This window comes from Haliotis cracherodii, unplaced genomic scaffold, assembly GCF_022045235.1.
Source record: "Haliotis cracherodii isolate W230 unplaced genomic scaffold, xgHalCrac1.p SCAF_2, whole genome shotgun sequence".
Classification (NCBI taxonomy): domain Eukaryota; kingdom Metazoa; phylum Mollusca; class Gastropoda; order Lepetellida; family Haliotidae; genus Haliotis; species Haliotis cracherodii.
This window is the reverse complement of record NW_027266275.1, coordinates 81,845,236-81,861,304: the sequence shown is the minus strand read 5'-3', so window position 1 is coordinate 81,861,304 and position 16,069 is coordinate 81,845,236. Positions and strand designations below refer to the sequence as shown.

The 16,069-nt window shown below is 39.8% G+C and overlaps 1 protein-coding gene across 3 annotated transcripts in view; it reads left to right on the top strand.

Moving 5' to 3' along the window:
* LOC139468590 (high-affinity choline transporter 1-like) overlaps positions 1–16,069 on the top strand; it is a 115,715-nt gene that overhangs the window by 22,206 nt on the left and 77,440 nt on the right. Inside the window, exon 1 of one of the 3 annotated variants that reach the window (XM_071250710.1) lies at positions 650–780. The exons of the other annotated variants lie outside the window; for them this stretch is intronic. The gene's annotated coding sequence lies outside the window, so the exon portion shown is untranslated. Of the gene's footprint in view, positions 1–649; positions 781–16,069 lie in introns of those variants that run through there. 3 annotated transcript variants of the gene reach the window in all.

Genomic DNA, 16,069 nt, shown 5'->3' with positions numbered 1-16,069 from the left:
AACATTGAGGAAAAAAAATAGTTCAATGAAAGTAACTTTCCATAATGTCTTTCCACTGCATATAGTAGCTCACCGACGAGGTACTGGAATGGTAGTATTGATACATGAGTGCCATGGATGAAACAGGCTGTAGTAGGTAATGTTTCCTAGTCACATTTATCGATCATTGAGTTTCTTAAAATATGTTTTGTCATGATGAATCAATGAAATTATTTTGCTGAAGGAGACATTACAGCATTACAGTTCTATCTTTAACAATTATCATGGTCTGGGTACTAAATGATTTGAGTCAAAGTCTGAATTGAATTTTCGCATGACTTGGGATACAACCAATAAATAATTGATACATTTATAGAAAACGCTTATTGAACAGACCTGAATCAAATTTCATGTGGGAAGAAGTCGATCGTGTGACGCAGGCAAGGGGGGAAGGAGTGTGCCCTTGCTGGGCAAATTCCGGTGATAAATTGGAGGATGGGGAGAGTTTTTAGACTTGTGCAAGTTTACGTTGGCGTCTTAATTCTGATTGGTTCATTTTCCAAGTTTCAATCGACCAATGGCAGGGTCAGGTGGGGAGGTCCTTACAGCTTGACGTAGATTCATTAATGTTCTCCCTCCCTCCGTTCCTGTGGAGGTAACGAGTAGGGACGAGCCCCATTCATTTCTTGAACACCATTGATCCAGCCAAAAGCACGCTACTTGGAGTAAGGAAATTTCCATTGATTCTCCCATGCTATAAACATCAAGTTTCTCAACCAACTTGTTTCCCACTTTTATGAGGTAGGTCCAGCTCACTTCCTAGAAAGCTTTAGTGCCTACATGACTTCTAATCCATGATGGCTTATTGAATTTATGTCGTTATTGAATTTGTTGTCTTTGATTTCAATTTCTTTTTTATCCTGTACGGTTTAAAGACGGTAGATTAGTTTCTTTGTTTGTGTTCGTGTCTGCATCAGATGTGGTCAGCCATCTTGAAATATTTTCACTGAAATTTAGTTCCACTTGTTGCATTGCCGTTTCAGCTTTGTTATTTCAGAATTCAAGTTGTATTGCTAGAATTTGATTTGTTTGGAAGTTAATTCAGTGAATTAGTATTTTAAGTTAGTTTCAGAATTTGTTGATGATGATGTCAAATGTTTAATGATACTTACTTACTGTTTAATATATAAAAATGTGAAATAACATAGAGTGAATGAAATTTCTTCTTTCCTATCTAATCAATGTTGAAACTATTCTTAATATAAAAGCATATCTCTCTAGTTCTCTTCTGTATTCCAAAGCGCAGGTACAATTTTTGCACAATGTGGTAGATGGTTTGGTTATTGTGTGTGTGAGTGTGGGGAGATGTTTACTTACATCCAGTAGAGGTTGGACATCCCTCATAGGCCAGCACCCACCCACACAAGCCAACATACTCCCCCACAGACCAACACACACACTCAGAGAGAAACACACCCACACAAGCCAACATACTCCCCCACAGACCAACACACACACACACACACACACACACAGAAAAACACACCCACACAAGCCAACATACTCCCCCACAGACCAACACACACACACACACACACACACACACACAGAAAAACACACCCACACAAGCCAATATACTCCCCCACAGACCAACTCACACACACAGAGAAAAACACACACACACAAGCCAACATACTCCCCCACAGACCAACACACACACACACACACAGAGAAAAACACACCCACACAAGCCAACATACTCCCCCACAGACCAACACACACACACAGAGAAAAACACACCCACACAAGCCAACATACTCCCCCACAGACCAACTCACACACACAGAGAAAAACACACCCACACAAGCAAACATACTCCCACACAGACCAACACCCACACCCACAAGCCAACACACACACCCACAAGCCAACATACACCCACAGACCAACACACACACCCACAAGCCAACATACTCCCACAGACCAACATACACCCACAGACCAACATACACACCCACAAGTTAACACACACCCACAAGCCAACACACACCCACACACACACAAGCCAACACACACCCACCCACAAGATAACATACACACACACATACACACACAGACCAACATATACCTACCCACAAGCCAACACACACCCACAAACCAACACACACCCACACACACACAAGCCAACACACACACACCCACAAGATAACATACACACACACATACACACACAGACCAACATATACCTACCCACAAGCCAACACACACCCACAAACCAACATACACCCACAGACCAACACCCACACCCACAGACCATAAAACTCACAGACCAACACACCCACAGACCAACACACCCACAGTCCAACATACACACAGACCAACATACTCCCCCACAGACCAACTCACACACACAGAGAAAAACACACACACACAAGCCAACATACTCCCCCACAGACCAACACACACACACACACACACACACACACACACACACACACACACACACACACACACACACACACACACACACACACACACACACACACACACACACACACACACACACACACACACACACACACACAGACCAACATATACCTACCCACAAGCCAACACACACCCACAGACCAACACGCACACCCACAGACCATAAAACTCACAGACCAACACACCCACAGACCAACACACCCACAGTCCAACATACACACAGACCAACATACACCCACAGACCAACATACACCCACAAACCAACATACACACAGACCAACATACACACAGACCAACATACACCCACAGACCAACATACACCCACAGACCAACACACACAAACACACACACAGACCAACATATACCTACCCACAAGCCAACACACACACACACACACACAGACCAACATATACCTACCCACAAGCCAACACACACACACAAACCAACATACACCCACAGACCAACATACACCCACAGACCAACATACACCCACAGACCAACATACACACAGACCAACATACACCCACAGACCATAAAACCCACAGACCAACATACACCCACAGACCAACATACACCCACAGACCAACATACACCCACAGACCATAAAACCCACAGACCAACATACACCCACAGACCAACATACACCCACAGACCAACATACACCCACAGACCATAAAACCCACAGACCAACATACTCCCACAAACCAACATACTCCCACAAGCCAACACACCCACAGACCAACACACCCACAGACCAACACACCCACAGACCAACACACCCACAGACCAACACACCCACAGATCAAAATACACCCACAGACAAACACACCCACAGACCAACACACCCACAGACCAACACACCCACAGACCAACAAACCCACAGACCAACATACACCCTCAGACCAACACACCCACAGACCAACACACCTCCAGACCAACACACCCACAGACGAACATACACCCACAGACCAACACACACACCAATAAGCCAACACACAACCCCATTCCCGATAATTCCACCTACACCATTGTGATAGATCAATCTAGTTGCAAAGTTGTTGACTTTGTCGTATATTTTAGTTTATCTTTGCTTGTAACTATATAATGATTACATGTGTTTTTTGTTTGTCTTCGTTTTAATGCTGAATACCATGTACTAAACATATATGCTCACGAATATTGACAGTTCAGTGATAAGGATATTATGACGGATGATATTCTACATCAATATAGGTTTATGTTTTCTGGCAGTAATCCAATTATTATCTATATTTAGAAACGTTGATAATTTATGTATTGTGAGTTCATGTCGGTACTCATGTGTAAAGATCAATGAGATATTGATATTGTAATCAATTAATTATGGTCCATGTTTGTTCTACAAAAGTAGTAGATATCTGCCTAGGTCATGGGCGATTTCATTTCTTAGAATTACATCTGTTTCTGACAAGTTAAACTATTAATATGCCACACCACTGATGTAACACAATACAGGTGACATCTATACATTGTAGCACTGATGTAACACAATACAGGTGACATCTATACATTGTAACACTTATGTAGCACAATACAGGTGACATCTATACATTGTAACACTTATGTAACACAATACAGGTGACATCTATACATTGTAACACTGATGTAACACAATACAGGCGACATCTATACATTGTAACACTGATGTAACACAATACAGGTGACATCTATACATTGTAACACTGATGTAACACAATACAGGTGACATCTATACATTGTAACACTGATGTAACACAATACAGGTGACATCTATACATTGTAACACTGATGTAACACAATACAGGTGACATCTATACATTGTACCACTGATGTAACACAATACAGGTGACATCTATACATTGTAACACTTATGTAACACAATACAGGTGACATCTATACATTGTAACACTTATGTAGCTCAATACAGGTGACATCTATACATTGTACCACTTATGTAACACAATACAGGTGATATCTATACATTGTAACACTTATGTAACACAATACAGGTGACATCTATACATTGTAACACTTATGTAACACAATACAGGTGATATCTATACATTGTAACACTTATGTAGCTCAATACAGGTGACATCTATACATTGTAACACTGATGTAACACAATACAGGCGACATCTATACATTGTAGCACTTATGTAACACAATACAGGTGACATCTATACATTGTAACACTTATGTAGCTCAATACAGGTGACATCTATACATTGTAACACTGATGTAACACAATACAGGCGACATCTATACATTGTAGCACTTATGTAACACAATACAGGTGACATCTATACATTGTAACACTGATGTAACACAATACAGGTGACATCTATACATTGTAACACTGATGTAACACAATACAGATGACATCTTTACATTGTAACACTTATGTAACACAATACAGGTGACATCTATACATTGTAGCACAATATATGTTATGCCACATTTGAAATATTGGTTGTAGGTGGACATGGGGGATGTGGCTTCTATTGTACTCATACACCAAGATCTGACATGGGGAGATATTGAAGTTGTATATCAAATAAATAAAAATGACAAAACCCTTTCCTTAATCGTAATAAATCTCTACTAAAAGCAGAATCCATTTTATGATTCTAACTGTCATAAACATGTGTTTATGTATCAATATTAAATAGTGATGACACCAGGTGTTCGTAAAAAAGGTGATCCCATGTATAGCAACACATTATATCGGGAGGTAGTGTATTGTGACGACCTGTTTATTGCAGTGATTGTCCTGGAAAATTAGTGTGTGTTTGCTACAAATGAAAAATTTTACATCACTTAGATATAAAACATGTATCACTAAGGCCCTATTTGCATATACAAGATAGTGTAATAATAGTAAAAATAGTGTTAATTTGTATGTGTATGTATTTAAAAGCAAATTTGATATTTATGTTGAGTGTGCAAACTGTGTGTTTAATAATTGAAATACATATTTCCGTAGGATATTCCTCATTCTGTTTCAACACTTCAGCATCCAAATATTTCTTTTTTTATCATTCTTACCTGATATTTAGTTCCTTACAAGAGAGACTATTTTAGAAGAAAGAGAGATAATTGAGTTGGAGATATTACATGTATTATAACTGGTGATAATGGAGACAGGAAAGTTTTAAGGAAGAGAATTCATGGATGTCAACTTCTTTGTAATAAGGAACACAACGTTTCAGAGTATGTAGAAAGTTTAATCTTTCATATGAACTTAACATGTTTTTTAATTAGTGTTTGATCAACATTGAATTTCTGCTTATCTGTAACCAATCCAAAATATATTCCTCTCACTTCTTTACATAAAAATACAGAGTAGCTCCTGCTACTGAATGCGCCACAAATCTATACTTGAGTGCAACTGCATAGCCTCAAAACCTGATGAAACATGACATCAGATTTAGATGTACACATTTATTGAAAGTTCACATGACAAATGTACACCTTAAAGACCTTTCACTTTTTGCTGAAATAAAATATCAAAATGTTATGATATGGCTTAGAGCCAGGCTACTAGGACTTAATGTAGATGAAGGTATAGAGGCTGATATTGATGTACTTTCAGGTTCTGCCCAATCTGTGGTGTAAAGGTGAAGGGAATGAATATCATTTAACTCCAGAATGTGAATATTGCAATGATATTAGACAACTGTACTTACCAGCATCTATTTGCCAGGATCCATCTATAAATTTATGATGCTGTTGTCAACCCCATGTAGAGGCAAGGGTGGCTCAGTCATCTAAAGTGCTGCAATTTACACTGTTCAGAGTTTGAGAGATTCGAATCCCGCTTCACCTCGATTATGTTTCTAGGTTTGTCAGGACCACACCCATGTTCGTTGGTTTCACCAAAGTGGTAAACATCTGAGACCTGCAGGGGTGGTCGGGTAGCCTAATGGTTAAAGCATTCGCTCGTCACGTCGACGACCCGGGTTCGATTCACGACATGGGTACAATGTGTGAAGCCCATTTCCGGTGTCCCCGCCGTGATATTGCTGGAATATTGCTAAAAGCGGCGTAGGACCATACTCGCTCACTCACTCATTCTGAGACCTGCTTCATTTTGGTTTTTCCACCCACATCAAGCTGACACGCAGTGATATAACACGAATACTGTTCAAAGTGGCGTAAAACCCAACTCTCTCTCACTCACTCACTGGTGCGGAAATGCTGAAATTAGCGGAAATGCATGCTGAATGCTAATTTGAAGATGTTGCTGATCTGTAAAGTGTTACGCTCACTCAGGTACCTGCTGAAAACTGTCAAAATACTGCTCAGCTTTGTTTCTTTGTACAAGGAAATGGTTTTGTAGAGGGCAGCCACTGGCATGTGGTTGTTAAAATGAGGATGTGTTGTTTACTGAACATTAAGTTTCGGTTCCAGATAATGTCCGCACAGAGGACTCTCTCTCACTCACTCACTCACTCACTCACTCACTCACTCACTCACTCACTCACATAGAAAGAAGATCTAATAATGAAAAGCCTTTAAATCCTGACTTTACCTGTTTTTTAGAGTAGCACACTATTTCAAATGTATGTTTTGTAAATGGGCCAGTCACCTCAGTATAAAAACAGCATTAATTAAATTTATCATTTGAAACCTCAATCGAATTAAATTTTTCATTTGAAACCTGCAATCGGTTCCAAATTCAGTTTAGCGCGGTTAAATCTACAGGTGACCTAGCTCTACATTGAAAACACAGTATGTTTATCTCCTAGTCGTACAGTGGACACTGGACCCTGGAACCGGGAATAGGTCTTCAGCAACCCATGCTTGCCATACAAGGCGACTATGCTTGTTGTATGAGGCGATTAATGGGATCTGCTGGTCAGGTTCGCTGACTTGGTCGATGCATGTCATCATATCTCAATCGCATAGATCAATGCTCATGATCACTGGATTGTCTGGTCCAGACACGATTATTTACAGACTGCAGTCATATAGCTAGAATATTGATGAGTGTGGCATTAAACGACAAACAAACAATAGATTCTGCTTTTAGTAGAGATTTCTTATGAATATGCAAGGGTTTTGTCGCTTTTATATATAAATGAAGTGTAAACTTTCGATTTTATGTAAAAGTAGTTTGCTTTTTTCTTATTTGGAAATGGGAAGAACTCATCATGAATATTATATACAGGAATGTAAAAAGGAATTCCATTATGAAATATTTGTCAGGTGATACTTTGTTCTGAATGCCTGTTGCCCTCGATGACGGCACATCTAGACAAATCTCGAACCTACCATGGCTCCATCAGACGTCTGCCCCATTTCATGCTGCTGGGTATCCCAGTGATTAGACACAATCCGATGAAGTATCTTCTTCTAATGGCCATCCCTGCAGCAATTGGCTTACTGTGTGATGGCGAACACGATTAGACTCCCTCGGGGCTCATAGTCCACAGTCAGGGTATTGCCAGGAATTTCAAATAGACCCTCTCCTCCAAAACCTGCTGGACCTTCAGCAACACCCAGGATTGGAGTTTGGTCACTTCAGATGGTGCTGTACCAACTGGGCGGAAATGCTGAAATTAGCGGAAATGCATGTTGAATGCTAATTTAAAGATGTTGCTGATCTGTAAAGTGTTACGGTCACTCAGGTACCTGCTGAAAACTGTCAAAATACTGCTCAGCTTTATTTCTTTGTACAAGGAAATGGTTTTGTAGAAGGCAGCCATTGGCATGTGGTTGTTAAAATGAGGATGTGTTGTTTACTGAACATTAAGTTTCGGTTCCAGATTATGTCCGCACAGAGGTCATAATGTACATGTGTGAACCCCATTTCTTGTGTACTCACTCATTCACTCACTCACTCACTCACTCACTCACTCACTCATATTTTTCGAGTAGGCAGCCATTTCCTTGTGGTTGTTGAAATGAGGATGTCTTGTTTACTCCAGAATAGGATATCCATGTTTTCTCTGTGTTTCTCATCTCCTGCCCGCCCTTTTCATTCCAACATGAATAATAAGTTTTCTAATCTCAATGCTCCCCGCTGCTGTGGAAAATTATTCCCTGATGTGATAAAAAAATACCCCTACCATTGTACACTCATAAAAACCCAGGTCAGTGTGATCTATCTTGGGCTGTATTTATTAAGAACTTGTTTTCGAAGCAAAGCAACTCAGTCTGCATCATTAATTAATGAAAAGACTAGTACCAAGTGTTCTAAACTTTGAACTGTCGTTAACTAAGTTACACAATTGGGAAAAAACATTTTTTTTTTTAGGCTTTTTTTAATCATTTTTGCCCACCCGCTCTCTTGCTGGTTGAAGTGGGAGATGAAAAACACATAAAAAACTATGGATGGCCTTATATCCACACAAAGCTCTGGATGTACATGTGTGAACCTCCTTGTGTCCCCAGCTGGGATCCAGCTCAAGTACCGCTAAAAGCTAAAAACTCACTCACTCACACATGATAAACTAAAAATTCACAATTTCAACACCAGATTATTGATCAAAATAGATTCTATAGAGTGTAAAAGGCAAATGAGTGATGAAAATTATACGAATGGATCACTGAAAATCAGTGATGACACCCGGTGTTTGCAAGAAGGGGGAGCATGTCCTGCTGTACCAATAACACCTGCCACTCACAATGGTACAAATGTCAGTGCCAGCATGGGACAGTATCACAAAAGTGGACAAGCAATGTGTCATGTTTAGTAAACACATGTTTCAGACTGTAAAAGTAGCAGTAGTTATATGACAATGTAGCAGTAGTTATGACAAAGTAGCAGAAGTTATATGACAAAGTAGCAGTAGTTATGACAAAGTAGCAGTAGTTATATGATAAAGTAGCAGTTGTTTAATGACAAAGTAGCAGTAGTTATATGACAAAGTAGCAGTAGTTATATGACAAATTAGCAGTAACAAATGTTATATTTGGGATAACACTTCCTTAGTAAAGTAAAGATTCTCGTACTTTTTGGAGTTGGAGTCCCATCCGGGATTCGAACCCACACTTGCCAGAGTGAAGCTGACAATATCTAACACACTTGGTAGTTTGACAAACAATGTGTCATGTCTAATAAACATATGTTTCAGACGTCAGCTTAGCAATAACTATATGAGCTTCAATACCTTTTAATAATTCTTTTATTTGGAGAAAATGCCAAAGATGGCCACTACAGGTACAGTGCTTATCTTGGTGGTGATAGGTCGGGGTTATGGGGTTCAGATTGCTGCGTTCCACATCAGGATACATTTACTTTTGGGAATGACCGACTCAAGATCAGATTAGGTCCAAATTTTGGTCATTATTCGCATGGACAATACTGTTGACTACCACTCACTGGGGAAAAGAATCGAGTTCGTTATGGCTGACTTTTCATTGTAGTAGTCCCCCATGGGACATTCCAGGTTAGAATAGGTCTCCAACAACCGATGCTGAGGTTCTAGGGGGGAGCAAATGGATCTGGTGGTCAGGCTCAGTGACTTGGTTGATATTGTGTCCTGGTACCCCGACGACGTGGATCTTTGCTTACTATATTGATAACTGGATTGTGTGGTCCAGACTTGATTATTTACAGGCCACCGTCATATATTGCTGAATTAAACAACAAACAAACAAACAGACAAAGAAACATTACAGTGTATAGACGATGTGATGTCTGTGTGATGGAATCTGGGTTGACACCGCAGTATTCCATGTAAACAATCAAGTCAAACTGATGACTGAAAGCATGAGCAATGATCCACAGCACGGGACACGATGGCCCGCAATCAGCCGAGTCAGAGTATGGCCACGCAGTCCGCTACAGCCAGCACTCATGACAAGCAAGGGATACTGGGACAATGTGAACAGGAATAACAAAATTCTTATGAAACTTCTACATCTATTACATCTGTGCCATAAATCCTGTATTTTGCCTTCAATCACACTAACTAAAATGTTTAGATTTTCAAAAGACATGCTATTCACTCTCAATCACATAATTAGTTGTCGCCAATTATTCTCGTAACTACCCAACCCATGACCAACAGGAATAACAATTTTATGGGGATACTTTTGTTTTTTACGGTTGTTTTTTGGGTGGTGGTTGTTTTGTGTTTTGTTCGATTGATTGCTTGGTTCTTTGGGGTGTTTTGTTTTTTGAGGGGAGAGGGGTGTGTTGCTGGTACATAAATGATTAGTTTGAGAATAAAATAACTTGTGCTGTGGACATACTGGATGTCTTGGAGAAAAACAAAAATTGTTGTGCGAAAGATTAAATTGAGTGGCTCCCTTCTCGACAACAAATGTGAGTTTTGAAGCAGTGCTCCAAAATACAGTGATTCCTCGATATACTGTGTTCTGGGAAGGAGCGATATACAGATATTCATTGCTGATGATCAGCACATTACGTAATGATGGTGGTGAAAGGAACATAATTATTTCACAGTGGCATGGGACATGAATGTAGAGTTATGATTCAAAATGCATGCATAAAAAAATAAACATAAATATTAGTGTACATGAATCAAAGCACAGTGTGTTATTTTACGACTGGATGTTATACATGTAGATTCTATATATGGAAACAAACTGTTGTTATATTCTGGTTTCCAGAAAGAAATGTCTGTTTGCCGATCTACTCACATTATCGATCGATGAGAGTTCATTTCAAAGCCGAACAAGCCTTGTAACCAAACTAATGTGAGACCAAGGCTGTGATTGGTTAATATATGATGGCGTGTCAAGGTTCTGAAATCCCCGGACACAGCCCGCTTTCTGTATGCAGCTAAAATACATGTACATTACAGGTACATCTACGCAGTTATTCCAGCAATTTATAAAAATAAAACAAAACACAAATGTAGATTTGAGTGGATGACTTGTCTTTAATACTTGCATTTAATAGTGTACGCCTGTTGCTTACATTTACTCGCATTGGTTGTTATGATTGCTATGGTAAAGATAAACAAACTAAGATTTATTTTATACCCTTCGTAATTACTCTATTTAAACAATGTGGGTGGGTCCCTAAGGACCTATTGTTGGCCGGAATCCCAACCAGTTGTAGTTGACTGTCCATGTATGTGTAGCTTGGAAACAAGTAGAAAGGCAGCAGCTTGTTAATGTGGATAGAATTCTTACATCCTAGTCTTTGCCGGGAACATCTTCCCGAGGCAAGAGAGTTAACTGACTTTAAAAGTCCAGTTTCCACCCTTGCCGAACTAGGCTGGAATTCCTAGGCTCGATCGTAGCACCACCAGTGGCTATTACGAGTTATGTCCTTTCTATGCCTCTCCTATTGACCAATCAGATTCAACCTCTCGTATCACTTACATTTGGTTAAAAAAAACCGGTGGCGCCCAGTGAAGACGGTCTAATCGATAATCAAGATCTATATTGTGATAAAACGAGTCTTACAACGCGAAGTGCATCAAATCACATGAGCACCTTGATTAAAAACATGAAAAGATTAAGAAAATATCTGTTGACGAGTTAGCGGTGCACATGCTTTGCAAATCCTGCAGTCGACCGAAATCGGCATGACACTTTACGAACCGGATTTCGATTTCGGTGCGCGATTTTGATTGGACTATGCTACTCGTTAGTCCAGCCAAAATGTAACTCCATAATACCAGCCTAGTTCAGCAAGGGTGGAAACTGGACTTTTATAGTCAGTTAACTCAATTGCCTTGGGAAGATGGCGACTATGCTTGTTGTAAGAGGCGACTATGCTTGTCGTAAGAGGCGACTAACGGGATCGGGTGGTCAGGCTCACGGACTTGATGGATGCATGTTTTCATATCCCAATTGCATGGACCAATGTTCATGATGTCAATCACTGGATTGTCTGGTCCAGACTCAATTATTTACAGACCGCCGTCAGAGAGCTGGAATATTGCTGAGTGCGGAGATAAACAAGAAACACACAAACAAAACATCCTTGTCTTCATTAATTGTCATGACATTTTTGTTAAAATATGAACTTTAAATCAAACTCATTAATAAACAAATAAATTACTTTGACTACAGTACCTCAATCTCAGATGTGAATTGTAAATTACAAAATGTATCTATAAATTTAGTGATAACAATCAAAGAACATTCTTGATGCTGGATCACAACTTGGGATCCTAACCATACAGCTGTGTACAATATGCCGATCCTTCTCCTGTCAACTCCACTGATTAAAGGCACCAGTCACAGATTATAGCCATGCCTAACCATGTTCATTCTACCTCTGTATTTACCACTTGAGCAGAAGACATGTCACCTTTAATCTGGAAATATGCACCAGACATAAATGATGGGTCTGAAAATTGCCAACGACACTGAAAAGAAACAGATTTATCAATCATCTGGGAAATCAAGGCTCTGATGGTTCAGATTTCCCACCCTGATAGCATGGCACCGATCTACCCCAGGGGAATCACTCACATAGGCTCTAGAGTTATTACATTAATGCCAATTTGCCGTCTCTTCTACACCAGAGAAGGGAGATAAGATAAGTGGAAGAAATTTGCCTGTAAATTGCTCGTTTTAGAGAAGATTTGGGCATAGAGGAATGAATTGTGTTGTTTCAGATGCAGACATTTAAGATACTTTCAAGAGATGTGGAAAATTTATACTTTTAGTAAATGCATAGGTAACAGAGAAATGATAGTTAAATTCATCTTGCACAATTCAATTTGTGTGAGTTTTACAGACAGGGAGGTTAGACAGGAACTGGATGAGGGATATTTGACAGAATAACTTTATTTATGAAATGCTGAAGAACTTCAAATATAAAGTAAATCATTGTTTATTTTTAGGTTTGTGATAGTCTTGTTTTTAATGAGGTATATGTATGTACATATGTATTTAGTATGTGATTAGTACCTCTCAGTGCTTGTAAGGTAATGCTAGGTAGTTCATCATGTGCAGGGGGCATGGGTGGCCCAGTCGTCTAAGGCGTCATGATTCGCTGTTGTGTCCTTTGGACACGCCAGAAACCTATGATGGTGGATTCGAATCCCGGTTCACCCAGATTATGTTTCTATGTTTGTCAGCACCATTCCCGTGCTCGTGGGTTTCACCGAAGTGGTAAACGTCTGAGACCTGCATCACTTGGGGCTTTCCTCCCACATTAAGCTGACAGGCTGTGATATAACTGGAATACTGTTAAAAGCGGCATTAAACCCAACTCACTCACTCATCATGTGCATGTGTGGAGCAAGACGTACTATCCCTTAGTTTGAACACCTGGTGTCATCTCAGATTTTCAGAGATCATTCATATCATTTTTTTTACACCCAATGGAATCTTGTTTTGGAGATAACTGAGGCTGTTTATTCTCTGGCATTGACATTTGTATTTATATATGAAGGTCAGGGACTGACTACTTGATTTGTGGTTGTGAAGGGCATGTTTTTATTTGAGAAAGATTTTTTTCAGTCAGTTCTTCAAAACATACAATTTTAATTTCTGAAAAGAGAAGCTAAACAGTGTATTTCTGTGTGGGTGTCTCTGGATGTATGTCTGTGTGCATTGTCTTGTGTGTCAGTGTGTGTATTTCTGTGTAGGTGTCTCTGGGTGTGTGTCTGTGTGCATTGTCTTGTGTGTCAGTGTGTGCATTTCTGTGTGGGTGTCTCTGGGTGTGTGTCTGTGTGCATTGTCTTGTGTGTCAGTGTGTGTATTTCTGTGTGGGTGTGTGTCTGTGTGCATTGTCTTGTGTGTCAGTGTGTGTATTTCTGTGTGGGTGTCTCTGGGTATGTGTCTGTGTGCATTGTCTGGTTGTTAGTGTGTGTATTTCTGTGTGGGTGTCTCTGGATGTGTGTCTGTGTGCATTGTCTTGTGTGTCAGTGTGTGTATTTCTGTGTGGGTGTCTCTGGGTGTGTGTCTGTGTGCATTGTCTTGTGTGTCAGTGTGTGTATTTCTGTGTGGGTGTCTCTGGGTGTGTGTCCGTGTGCATTGTCTTGTGTGTCAGTGTGTGTATTTCTGTGTGGGTGTCTCTGGGTGTGTGTCTGTGTGCATTGTCTTGTGTGTCAGTGTGTGTATTTCTGTGTGGGTGTCTCTGGGTGTGTGTCGGTGTGCATTGTCTTGTGTGTCAGTGTGTGTATTTCTGTGTGGGTGTCTCTGGGTGTGTGTCTTTGTGCATTGTCTTGTGTGTCAGTGTGTGTATTTCTGTGTTAGTGTCTCTGGGTGTGTGTCTGTGTGCATTGTCTGGTTGTTAGTGTGTGTATTTCTGTGTAAGTGTCTCTGGGTGTGTGTCTGTGTTTGTGTCTGTTTCATCCCAGATATTAACTGGTCATCCCTTTAGAGGGTATAAAGAAATGCTACTTTTAGTTATCTAGTTTCCCAACATTGGGTGTCGTTACTAACGGGCCATGGGGAAGCCTAGTGGTTAAAGCGTTTGCTCATCACCAAGACCAAGGTTGAATTCCCCACATGGCTACAAATTGTGAAGCCCATTTCTGGTGTCCTCCGCCATGATATTGCTAGAAATATGCCCAAAGCGGTGTAAAATTTGACTCACTCACTCACTTGTCACTACGTCTATAATTGTAGATGACACTAATTCTTGATATTTTGCTGCTTAGAATTTGGAGAAAAATGTAATATGATGTATTTTTTACTTGATGTGTATTTATTTTGTAATTCGGTTTGTCAATAACAGTGCACACACAGCAAACATCTTGATAATTAAAGTATGCTCTCTATCTGATCTGAAATTAGACGGATACTAGTTAAAATTAAAACTTGTTTGTCTACAAGAACTCATTCTGTCTTGATTTCCTGTAAGGCTGAACAGATTAAAGTAGGGAAATTGGTGAGGGTCTAGTTGCTAGACATTACTTGGGATAAATTCTCCAGCCTGTGGGCGTTGAAGTCCTGAGGTCAGTGTCTCCCTGTGATAGCACACACTGCATTACTCACAGGAACATTGTAACACAGTCCATTACTGGCCCCTTGAAGATGCCACTGTTTATCAACAATAAGTTGGTATTACCAGGGATCCGGAAATCGGTCTGTACGCCGGACTTGTCCGATTGTGTCTGCAAAATGTCTGATTTGAAATAGTGCAAACCGGACATTTTAAAATTTGGTCAACATCAGTCACCACATGCACACTGGCCTACATCCCGATAGGGTGAAACTGTATATATATGTTTTAGATCTATGTATTTATCGAGTGTTGTAGGCTATAAAATACATGGTAGATCTTCCCCTTCAGTGAATTCAGGTGAACGAAAAGTAAAACAAACTTGGTTGATAAAAAAAATGAAATTTGATATAAAACTTCACTAGACATGATGCTTTTCCATTTAAATTGTATTTCCTGCTCTCCAAGGCATTGTTTAATATGCAGAGGTTAAGGTTACCGTGTGTATTTTGTTGTTAACTAAGCTGTAAATAACAATCAGCGGTGCACAAGTTCTCATAACAATCTACCGGTGATTCAGTCCAAAGAATTTAGATGCAATGGTCGGAACAAACTGTATCTTATCTGGAATAATATATTCCAAAATCGTGTTAATTTAGTTGCTTCTTTTACTATATACATTTATAATCATAAGAACCATAAGCGTAACACTTTGGTGCAGTTTTTGCAGGATATTTTTATGTATGGGCCAAT